The sequence below is a fragment of the Biomphalaria glabrata genome, chromosome 1 (assembly GCF_947242115.1).
Source record: "Biomphalaria glabrata chromosome 1, xgBioGlab47.1, whole genome shotgun sequence".
Classification (NCBI taxonomy): Eukaryota; Metazoa; Mollusca; class Gastropoda; family Planorbidae; genus Biomphalaria; species Biomphalaria glabrata.
Genome location: NC_074711.1, coordinates 24,378,421 through 24,390,424, shown reverse-complemented (window position 1 = coordinate 24,390,424; position 12,004 = coordinate 24,378,421). Strand labels below are relative to the sequence as shown.

At 35.5% G+C, this 12,004-nt stretch overlaps 1 protein-coding gene across 3 annotated transcripts in view; it reads left to right on the top strand.

Moving 5' to 3' along the window:
- The window catches only part of LOC106078586 (PDF receptor-like), a 123,100-nt gene that overhangs the window by 60,947 nt on the left and 50,149 nt on the right, over positions 1 to 12,004 (top strand). The gene's annotated exons all lie outside the window — the stretch shown is intronic.

The following is a 12,004-nucleotide window of genomic DNA, read 5'->3' as shown; positions in this document are numbered from 1 at the left end:
TGCTTAGTCTTTTCTTTTTTAAATCTATTCTAATTACCATCACATAGCCTCGATATTTATTATACCGTTATCTCTTCTTTTTCTTTGTGACTGTATTTTATTGCTTAAAATAATTTCAATGACAGCTTTGAAATCGAAAAGTAAACAAAGAGCAGGTGACTCTGTTTAAATAGTATCGAGAAAAGCTCCTATGTAATGAGATCTGACATTTTTATTGGTCAGGTCTGCGCTGGTTGTGGCACAGTAAGTAGGTCGCAGCAGGGGCTGCGTAGCCACGGAAAATACTGCATTCCTCATTAATGTTCGGACAAGCAATATTATTGAATTCATCTTTTATGTCTTAGACCCAAAAGACTTCTGTATTGAGATTTATGTTGCTTGTAACGTTATTTTACGGAAAGAAAACTTCAATAGACACATGACGGACAACGGCTTTGTCTGCACTAGTTGCGGCAAAATATGCAGGTCGCATCTGGATTTACGTAGTCATATGAAACACAGCACTCATCCTTAATCTTCTAAGACATTACCATTATTGTAATTATTTTGTTTTGTAATAGAAAGTTTTGAAGCTGAAAGATGCAATTTGTTTTTTTTAGCAACGATGACATTGGATGCAAGAATAAAAGTTAAGATTTAATTCCAGCCGTTTCAATCTATTCCAATGTCATCAAAACATGTCCCTTGTTTAAAGACATTTTTCTTGTGACGATTAACAAAGACTTACAAATCTGAAAGAAATCATCTTACAGCTCATTGAAAACAGTTTGAATTCAATTACAAAGCAAAAAAAAAAAGTGTTGGTTTAAAATGTGTCTGTGCCACTTTTTAGGACAAACATTTCAATTCAACGAATGCCATTTTGTTTTGATCACACAAACTGTGAAACGTTAAGTGTGTTTAGACAAGAGTGTGTATTTATAGATATTACATTTCAAAATCAAAGCAGTACTCTTTCAGAGGCAATGTGGAAGGGGTGAAAAGGTTGGAAGAGATAATTAATCTGAAAAGCAAAAAAAGAATTAAATCTTAAAAAGATCTAAAATATTCTTGTTTTCATTCCATTTGTTTTACTTTTTAAAAAAGGACGTAAAATTAATGTGTTTACTTTTAAAAGTTTTGTCTTAGCCGGGTCAAGGTCTGGTAATAATTTTTTTAATTGACTTCGCGGAACAAAGGTCTGTAAAACAAGCTTAAGATGTCTCATTACTATCTATCTATCTATCTATCAAATTTTATAATCATGAATGTATTTGTGGAGACAAACGGAAGAAGGGCAAATGTCAATGAACACGATTTGTCTAACAGTGTTATTTTGTGTGTGTGTCTGTCTGTCTGTCTATGCGTGAGAGCTCAAGAAGGTGTGGATGGTCTAAGAGAGACCCACACATTCAATTGCTCCATGTTACTTAGTCTCCGTATAAGTCTAAAAAGCTCTACAGAAACCTAAATGTCATAACCTGTTTAAAGGTTCTTCACTTGGCTAACACTTCCTTACGGTCAATATACCTGCTAGGTTCATCTTTAATCTCCCTTTGACTGATTGTCGTTCTTTCTATCTGTTACCCGCCCCTTCTTTCCATTGTTCTTTCTCTTTCTGTCTCAATTTTTTTTCTTTCTATTTTTCTCTCTCTCGCTCCCGCTCTCTCTGTTTCGATATCATTACTCTCTATACATTGCACAGTGACTTTTTTTAATGGCACTCTCAAATGGGAAGGCCACAATTATTATTATTTTTTTTTTGTAGTCTGTAAAAAGTACTAAAGCTATTACAAATCCAATATTTTGTAGCTTGTAAAGTTTAGTGTAACGGAAGCTTTGTCTTCTAAAATCAAACCGATATGTTAACAAACTTTACTCACTCTGTCTGTCTGTCTGTAACACAGTCATTTCCCCCACACCCAATCTTGGGGAAAGCTGAAGTTTTGCACAATTATTTCGTGTACCTGATAAAACGAGAATCAATAATTTAAAAAAAATAGTTAATTAACTATTGGTAATTAATTATTTTGTTTGGTATCAAACAAGGGAAAGCAAGCTTACTTGACAGATGGTGGTATAATCTGAAGTAGTCCCCTTGGGGAGGCTTTACATAGCATTCTCACAGATACCACTTTTAGTACCATTTATGTATACAGTTTTGTCATTTGTCTAAACATTTATTAAAATATGTAAATATTGGCCTTAAATGTTGCCGTAATTTATCTACATAATAACAAACTGTTACAATGTGTTATAATCCTTGTTGGTGTTATATGAGATGACTTGTGAAATTGGGTAGTTAATTTACTATCGTACATTAAAATAGTTTAACAATGAACACATCCCTGCCCCAGTGACAGATACAAGCTCTATAGACGGAAGTGAAACAGAGTTGTCTGGCTTTACAACTCTTCCAAAATGTCCTTTTTAACCTATTTTTCAGCTCCGTCTAGACCTAATCTATATCAAAATGTTTGGGAAGAAAAACGAAATAGGAAGCAAGAGGAAAGGGGAACGTATACGGATCTCATTCAGAAGTTTTGTTCCTCTATTTCTCTGTCACGCACATAAAACTCTTGTTCACTTCTCTCACTAGGGGCTCCACATTCTCCCCTTCCACGCGAGTCTTGTTGTTCTACAACTTCTAAACACACAACGTTTTTTTGTGTGTCTGCCTTTTATTTTATGTTTCTGCTAAAAAGAGCAAGCTCGTCAGCAGCTCGTGTCTCTTGTCTCATATCTAGAGGCCTCTACTGTTGTGTGCGAGATCTTGATTTTCATTTCTGTAAAACACAGACTGTCCAAATCTAATCAAAACCTTAATTCCTTTTTATTAAATTTGATATCCAGTCCAACTATTTAAGTCTTCCTAGACATTTTATAACACACTGCACATTTCGAAATCAGATGAATGAGAAGACATTGTGGCACATCATGTTGTACAACAATCCAAGCAGCAGTCCAGTCTGTCAGCATGTACACAAAGGACTTTTAACACACACACAATTGAATAGAGTTATCAATGGCGAGAAAACTATAAATAGCTCGCTTTCTGGTGTCTCCGGTGCACAGAGTACAGGAGGTGTGGATAAGCTACTTATTAGAAAAGATACATTTCCTACGCTCTTCTGTTTGGAAATCAATTTTTTTTAAAGTTTAATTTAGCGCCCTTGACCTTGTTTAGTTTATCATGAAATTCCCCCAAATCACACGCGGACCAGTCGGTCACTAAGACCTTTACGTCTCTTCTCAAAAAATTACATCATTCAAACCTATATGAAGCAATAGGAATAGTAGGCACTGACTCTGTCGGTATCACATGAATTTAATTTTATTAACTTTTTAGTCTTTAAAGAACCAAATAAAAGTCTTTTACTTCTGGAGGTCCAAAAATATTACAAAACTTTCTGAACATTAATAAATTCAAATGTCAAAGTTTACGTAAAACTGACCCTTGAAAACACATACACAGGTCTACATGAGTTAAGTGCGTACACAAGCACTGACCCATATACACACGTCAACGCAGACACGCAGAACCAAAAGGCAGTGTTTGAACCACCCAGTGAAATTGTTTCCTCGTGGAGGTAATAGAAGACATCCGAATGCCCAGGTCTAAATATAACTAGCCACGTTTGAATTGATTTCCTAGACTAAAGCTTGTATTGTTAATGATGGTCCTCGCTCATGCTAGAGCAGAATGTGTCTTTTTAAAGTGCGAGCGTCTCAGCATTACTGAAACAATAAGACACTACTAGATATAATGAGACGCACAAACAGCCAAAAAGGATCGTTATTTCTATCAGTTAAAATAGTTCTACCCTTCAGTTTCAATAGTTTTTAATAACTGTCACTGCACAGTCATGGCTACTGCACAGTCATGGCTACTGCACAGTCATGGCTACTGCACAGTCATGGCTACTTCATCTCAGCATCTCTCTCTTTACCATCTCTGATAGCGTCCATAGATTTACTGTTTTAAAAAAAAAAAAGTTTTACTATTAAAAGACCGTTAATTTTTCAATTCATTTACTTTTTACAGGCATCAAATCAGCACTATATAAAAAAAAACTATATATATATATATATATATACTGATATAAAAAGAAACTATATATATATATATACTGATATAAAAAAAAAACTATATATATATATACTGATATAACAAAATTAGGCTGTGAACGTAACCATTAATTTCATGCAAGGTACTGAAACAAATGTGATACATATATATTGTTACAAATGACCAGTGACAGGAAGAGGTTAACGTGTGACGTGTACGGCTCTGATTCCGTAGACTTGAGTACGACTTGGTTCAGTTTTGGGAGACCTGGAGCGACAGTGGGAAGTGTGTCGGTGGTTTGTTCTGTGGAATACGGCTCGATGCAAGTTGAGAAGAGATGAATTGCAACGAAGTGAAGAGATGAATTTCAACGAAGTATAGCTAACTGTAAACTGACAGATATTGTACAGTCTTTTAAGCTACATGTTACAGTGACGAATTGTTAGAGTTAATAGTCAATAAAGTTATATGAAACTGAAAGTTGAGTCGTCAAGTTCTTTGCAGTGTTTTTATTAGTGTGCCTATTATTACATTTAGCCAGAAGATTCAGAAATACGTTACAATATATTAAACATAAATGAATAGCAGCACCAGGGACCAAGTTTTTAAGAGAGAAAGTAGTGAATTAAAATTCTACGAAAATATGGGACTGCGCCGACCGAGGCCCGAACCAGTGACTCTGGAAACGACTTCACCGCCTAGCGATAGCGCACTAGCGAACTTAACCTCTAGACAATCGGAAAATCCCAAAAAATTAATTCTTCTGGTCCAGAGTCATTTCGCCCGTATGCAAATTACCAAAATTAACTTTGGAAAAATATATGCCAGTAGATAAACGTATTTATTTCCATTTGCTTAGACCAATAAAATGGCCATATGGTCTGGCAATCATGAAAGGTCTATTCTTTTTTGTAATTATCGTAATTATATGTAGGCCTATATTTTTTTGTAATTATCGCAATGAAAATGAGCGAACATTTACTAAATGTTTAGTTAATTTTATAAATGCACTCGATCAATCAGACACATGGCATATGACGGTCTATTTACTTGATGTTCATTTACAAATACTCTAACTCTCGGTTATAGTGGATTAATTCTGCAGAAAAGAAGAGCCACAAGAAGAAATGTTGAGAGCCACTGTAGAAAGAAAGATGCCGAGGGGCAACAGGGCGATGACATGACTACAAGTGTCAGCAGGAAATATTTAGACGAAGGTCAATGGGAAGGGACTTCACTTTGTTCTGTCTTTACTTTGTTGGAGAGAGACTTCAGACAATCCAGTTCCTTGGAGTGTGTGAATAACACTTGTCATTATTGCCTTTCAGACGCAAGGTTACTTTATCTTTGCCATCTCGGATAATGTCTAGACTATTTGTAAAAATATACTATTTACAACGCTTATATCAACTCAGTCTGTCTGGTAAAAATGTGTACATGTTATTTCTCTCACACCCAATATCGGATCAAGCTGAAATGTTGCATAATTGTTTCTTTTACCTGACAAAACAAGAATCATTTTTTAAAAATTAACAAATTAGTTCATTAAGTATTGATAATTTTTTTTTGTTTGGTATCAAACAGGGGGAAATTGTACTTGACTGATGTGGTGGTATAAGTTGAATTAATCCACTTTATACTTTGCAGAGAGAAATAGGTCGCCCATTTAAAGTTTGAAACTAACAATAGATAATTATAAAACCTGTTTTTCATAAGCACTTCCCTAGCAGAGTGGTTAGTGTGTTGACTTGAGGAGGCTTGTGCCCTCGAGTTCGAATTCAGCTCATTCAGCTTATTTTAAAAATTAAATGCATTTAAAAAGCGATCACGGTAACATTCACCCATATCTCCCCTTCTGTCCTCAACCTCCTTTTTCCCAGCTGGTCCAAACAAGTGATAGTATTATAGCACACTGAGAAAGCTTAAAGCATGAGATTGCGCTTAACAAAAACAATTGATAAAAATATTTCTAATCACATAGATTTATTATTAGGAGTCTAGACTCTAGATGTTTTACAAATTTAATTAAACTAATTGATACAAATACACTAAACATAACTTTTATAGTAAGTATTTTTTTCCTTGTTTTAAAATGTATTTTCTTAATTAAAAATTAAAACATGGCTATAAACATCTCAAGGCTATCAACATCTCAAGGCAACTACAATAATAGAGTTCTCAAAACCCACGGCCATTGCTATTGCAAGACTATTAATTAAGCAAGTCACTAACTTTGTTTAGGCATCTACATTGTATGGTTATCTGCATCGCTGGACTGTTAACACAGGAAGGCCAATTCTATTGCAAAGCCATCGACCTCGAAGCCGGACGTTTTGGCGCGGCCATTTTGGCGCGATGGTAATTTATTTGATGTCCTTAAGAAAAATGATACATATCAATGTTTTGTTTGTGTTTGTGTATAAACGTATTTTCTATGTGTCACGTACACTGTATCAGCCAAGGTCTGCCGGCAAGGTCAACTACCTCGGGAAAAACCAGCCTTGTATTAGTTTCATTTTCGAAATGAATTTCATTGGTTTCAAAATGTTAATTATTATGTTGGGCTGCATTTATTGGTTGGTTTTGCAAGAGAAGGTTGTTGATCACGTGATGACGCTCTAAAGCCCGGATGAAGCGTGTAGCTCCAAGTCAGTCTTGTACGGAATGCGTTAGTGTAAAGATGTACTAAAATCGTGTGTATAGATTTGTAGGGATAAGATCTAACTTGTATGTAGTTAAGAATATATATTTTATTCGTATCAAGACTCAGATACATTATTGAATAGATCAGTTATTCAAGTACATTTAAGCATTGTAACTATTTTGTGTATAGTGTTTTCAAGTTATTAATTAAAGTAATTGTTTTTGAACGGAGAGAAGTTTCTTCATTGAATTTAGATCGTACTTAGATCATATTTGTCAAGTTGTATCTCCTAGACCTAGATGATCCTCTTATCAATTGGCAACATTCTGTATGATCGGTTCCCGGTCATTTCATCCCCGGTCACTTCATCCCCGGTCACTTCATCCGCGGTCATTTCATCCCCGGTCACTTAATCCCCGGTCACTTCATCCCCGGTCATTTCATCCCCTGGTCACATCATCCCCTGGTCACTTCATCCCCCGGTCACTTCATCCCCGGTCATTTCATCCCCTGGTCACTTCATCCCCGGTCATTTCATCCCCTGACATTTTCATCATCTGATCATTTTTATCTAACAAATTGTAATTTAAAAAATCATGAAATTAGCAATATTTAATGTATTCATTTTTTATTTAAATGACAATATTGTAGCACGTTAATGTTTAAAAGGAATTAAAGCAAAACTTATACAGGCGACATGATATCATGAGGATGGGTGAACTCCGCCTTTATTTGAAAAAAAATAAAACCTTATTTCAATGCTAAAAATGACGCGCCCATTTTCAAGAAAGAGCGATTGAAAAATAAAACAAAGTGAAACATGGTCGTACTTGCACCACACCTTGGCCTTTGATGATAAGTTATCAGCGGCACGGTCATAATTATTGTAATCGCACTTCTATCTCTCAAATGATTTTTTACTACTTCCACCAAACCTTGGCCTTCGATTCGGATAATATTATGATATTACAACCCCCACATCCAATAGAAGCGCTATAGCTAAGTACACACCCAGACTTACAATAAAATATAAGATTTCTCATTAAGAAAACAAAGTGGAAGAGGAAACACAATAAACGCATTAGTAAAAAGTCATAAAATGTCAAAAAGCATTCTACATAATAATATTTATGTATAAAATATTTAATTGGGGATGAAATGACCGGGGATGAAGTGACCGGGGGATGAAGTGACCAGGGGATGAAGTGACCAGGGGATGAAATGACCGGGGATGGAGTGACCGGGGTTGAAGTGACCGAGGATGAAATGACCGGGGATGAATTGACCGGGGATGAAATGACCGGTCACCGTATGATCGTATCATCAACATAGATCTGTCTACTTCTATACGATCATCTTATCGAAAGATCATTTCAAGATCCTCGGCAATCACGGTCATTGATGGTGCAATATAGTTCAAGTCTGATCGTGACAGTAGCATCATCTTAGATTGTGACATCAATACCATTAAAGATCATGACATCTGAAGCATCATCTTAGATTGTGACATCAACACCATTGATGATCGTGACACTATGTAAAGAATGTCTTTTTGTGCCTTAGATTTGGGGCTTGAGTTTGTTGGGTATTTATTGTTATATCACAAACATCATGTTTTAAAATGGCAAGAGCTCATTCCACACGAGCAATATGTGCATTCAAGTTAGAGTCCAAATTATTCAAACTTATTTCTTTTTCGGCGAGGAGGCGGGACTGTGAGAATATATACTATATATACTAAATATATTTAGTATAATGTAATATCAATGTTTTTATATAAATGGCCATCAACGTTGCATTGATATCATCATTACTAATTGCAATTACTTATTGCAAGATAATCAACACTGCTTGGTAATTACTATTGCAAGACCATTAATATGCAAGCCATCAACTTTATGAAGCCATCCATTTGAAATGGTAATCTAGACTTCAGGGCTATTTTCAAAGAAATATATGATATGTTGACATGCAGCAGATGTGATATTGCATGACATTTCTGTGATGTAACTGTAGTTTGAATTGTTGTTTCAGATCAAGTTGTGACGAAATTGACAAATTAAAACGCTCAACATTTCATTTAGTCTATTGAAAACAAAACAAAAACAGCCAAGAACTCATTTCGAAATTAATTATGTTTTGAAAAGAAAAAACCAAGAGCACGTAATCCGAAGTTTCATTTTTTTGTTTTTGTTTTCTGTTAGAATCGTTCAAATTATCTCCTCTTTTTTATATTAGCCCGAAACTAACGAGTTGCTAAATTCTTTATGGCTCAATTTCAAGCATTTTTGCATCAATTTTATTGGCTGCAGTCATCAGGGTGCGTGTTAGTTTGGACATTGCACGCGTTGTGGAATATTGTATAGTTTATACAACAACAAATGTAGCCACTTCTTTCATTTCTTGTTGAATGTTAATTACAATTCACTTTGTCGTTTACATCATTCCCACAGCTTGCTACTCTATAGATCAGTGATGCTCAACCTAATTCGACCTGCGGGCCATTTTAACTTTAGACATGCGTGTTGCGGGCCACATCAACAAAAAGGTACAAAAAGCGAAATCAAAATTCTCCTGAAACTAGTTGAAACTATTGGATCTAGTACTTACATTAGTTAATGAGATATTAAAAGTCTATCTTATTTTACGCGTCTAAAAATGGCTTAATGTCTCTACTTAAAATGTGAGCAACATTTACCATCAACTTTTTTTCTTGTCTCTTTTTGGTAAATATTGCCATCGATCCTCCAATCTCTTGGGCGTAGTTTAACCAATCTTTTATAGGCCTACGTGGCACTCACCAAGAAGACCTTCATATTTGTTTAATAATGCCGCTGTATATGTTGTTGTTTTTGAAACAGCCCTGAAGACTTTGTTTACAAAACAAATATGTTGGCTTATTATCATGTTCCACAAAAAAGATCCATTCACTTTTCCTGGTAGATTCTACATTCAGAGCTCCATTTCATAAACTCTTAAACGAGCAATCATTAAAGGTCATGGTACCAATCCATCACAGAAAAAGTGAGGGCCCTAACGAAGAAAAAGATACATTTTCAACTTTTTTGAAAAAAAAAAGGGGGGGGGAGGATTTTCTACTTTTTTGTGCCGACGTTTCAGCGGGCCGGATGGAACCACGTCACGGGCCGGTTATGGCCCTCGGGTCGTACTTTGGGCATCGATGCGTATAGATCTATGTCCTCCCTTTTTAACTACTCGGTTAGGTGTAAGCACATAGGTGCCTGCATTTCCTTTGCTATCTTATGTTCTAATGCAGAATTGTAGAACAATTTTACTCTGACAAATAGTACTACACAATTTAGAATAGCATGTAGACACACCGAGGACAAACTTTAGAGCGCGCCACTATCTAGCGTGTGTCGTTGAGTGGATGGCTAAGTCCTAATCGGATCTGTGTCTGGTACGATTCTTGCATTAATAAGCTCCAGGGGCTGGGCTGCAGCGTCATTTAAGGGCTTTGTCCAGCACAAGAAGATGACAGGCTCAATTACTTACTCTTTGATAGCTGCTATTTATACACGCACTCTCACTTCAATGACAGACGTGATAGCTTCTCTCTGTTCGATCAATATGTGACTCTTAAAATCTCGGGGTTTTTTTTTGTCTTCTGGTGAGCGTGTTGATCATGCACTAGATCTATAGCCAATACCTGCATGCTTGTGAATGTAAAGTAGATTTTACAACTTATAGAAGAATCATTTTGACTGGCACGCACGCGTTGTCCAATCTTGGTTGAAACCATTCACATCTATGACTTTACGTGGTGGAAGAAGAATCTTAGCCTGAAGACTAGGAAGTGTGGGGCAGTACGCGTTATTGTCTTATATATTTCAGTAATAGAGAGCGACTCTTGTCAAATATTTCGCCATTTTAAACAGTAGGTTGGACATGGCAGTTTGTGTGTTTGCGAGCTTTGATATGTACAACGTCATGGGAAGTGTTAACATATAAATCTCTTAATGAATGAAAGGCAAGAAGGACTAGTGCTGAAGCAAGTGTTTGAACTCCCTTCTTCATAAGAATCACATGGATAAGTGTTATGGAGTGTGTGTGTGTGTGTGTGTGTGTGTGTTTTTATGGTGATGATGAGAAGAAGTTAATGATAGTATGATGCAAGATAAGCATAAGAATACCAGACTGAAAAGACGTGTTATTGTAGTGAGTTCCATTTTGTTATTATGACTAAAGTCTACTACATTGATTTCATTTCACCCCAAGTTACATTTTGTTATTATGACTAAAGTCTACTACATTGATTTCATTTCACCCCAAGTTACATTTTGTTATTATGACTAAAGTCTACTACATTGATTTCATTTCACCCCAAGTTACATTTTGTTATTATGACTAAAGTCTACTACATTGATTTCATTTCACCCCAAGTTACATTTTGTTATTATGACTAAAGTCTACTACATTGATTTCATTTCACCCCAAGTTACATTTTGTTATTATGACTAAAGTCTACTACATTGATTTCATTTCACCCCAAGTTACATTTGTCTCTATTGTAATCAAAGTTCTGTTTAGTTTTGTTCACAAAGAAGCTATTCAAGGTATTTCAAGATTTATATTATAAGTTAAGATCTAATACGCCTACAGCGGTTTAGTTCTCTGCCAGCAGGTTAGTGCCAAAAGTCAACGTCCGTCCACAACAACAAGTATCTTCTTATTTCTTATCGTGTTAAAGAAACTCGTTTTATCTACAGGATGCCAACAGAACAAATGTAGACATAGACAACAATAAACATAAAATATAAACATAGTTTAATCTAAGTTGTAATACAGTAAACTAGAATCATGAATGACATCGTATACGAAGAACAGTTGTCCACTTTATTTCGTAATAGATTGTAACCAAAAAAATAGTTCCTTAGTTCCACTCAAATGTAGTGGCCAACAAATGTTAAAACCAATTCAAAACACAAAGATATAATAGCGCTAAAACAAATGTTAAACCAATTCAAAACACAAAGACATACTACCGCTAAAACAAATGTTAAACCAATACAAAACACAAAGACATACTACCGCTAAAACAAATGTTAAAACCAATACAAAACACAAAGACATACTACCGCTAAAACAAATGTTAAAACCAATACAAAACACAAAGACATACTACCGCTAAAACAAAAAAAAAAGATCAAGACTGAAACGTAATAGTATTTTTAATTGAAGGATTCCAACGAGAGTGCCGACCTAGTTGGTTTTTTTTTGTTTTAGCTGTATGACCATCTGTCAGTGACATCTGTCACTCCTAGTCCCAGTCACTACTTGTGACAGTGATA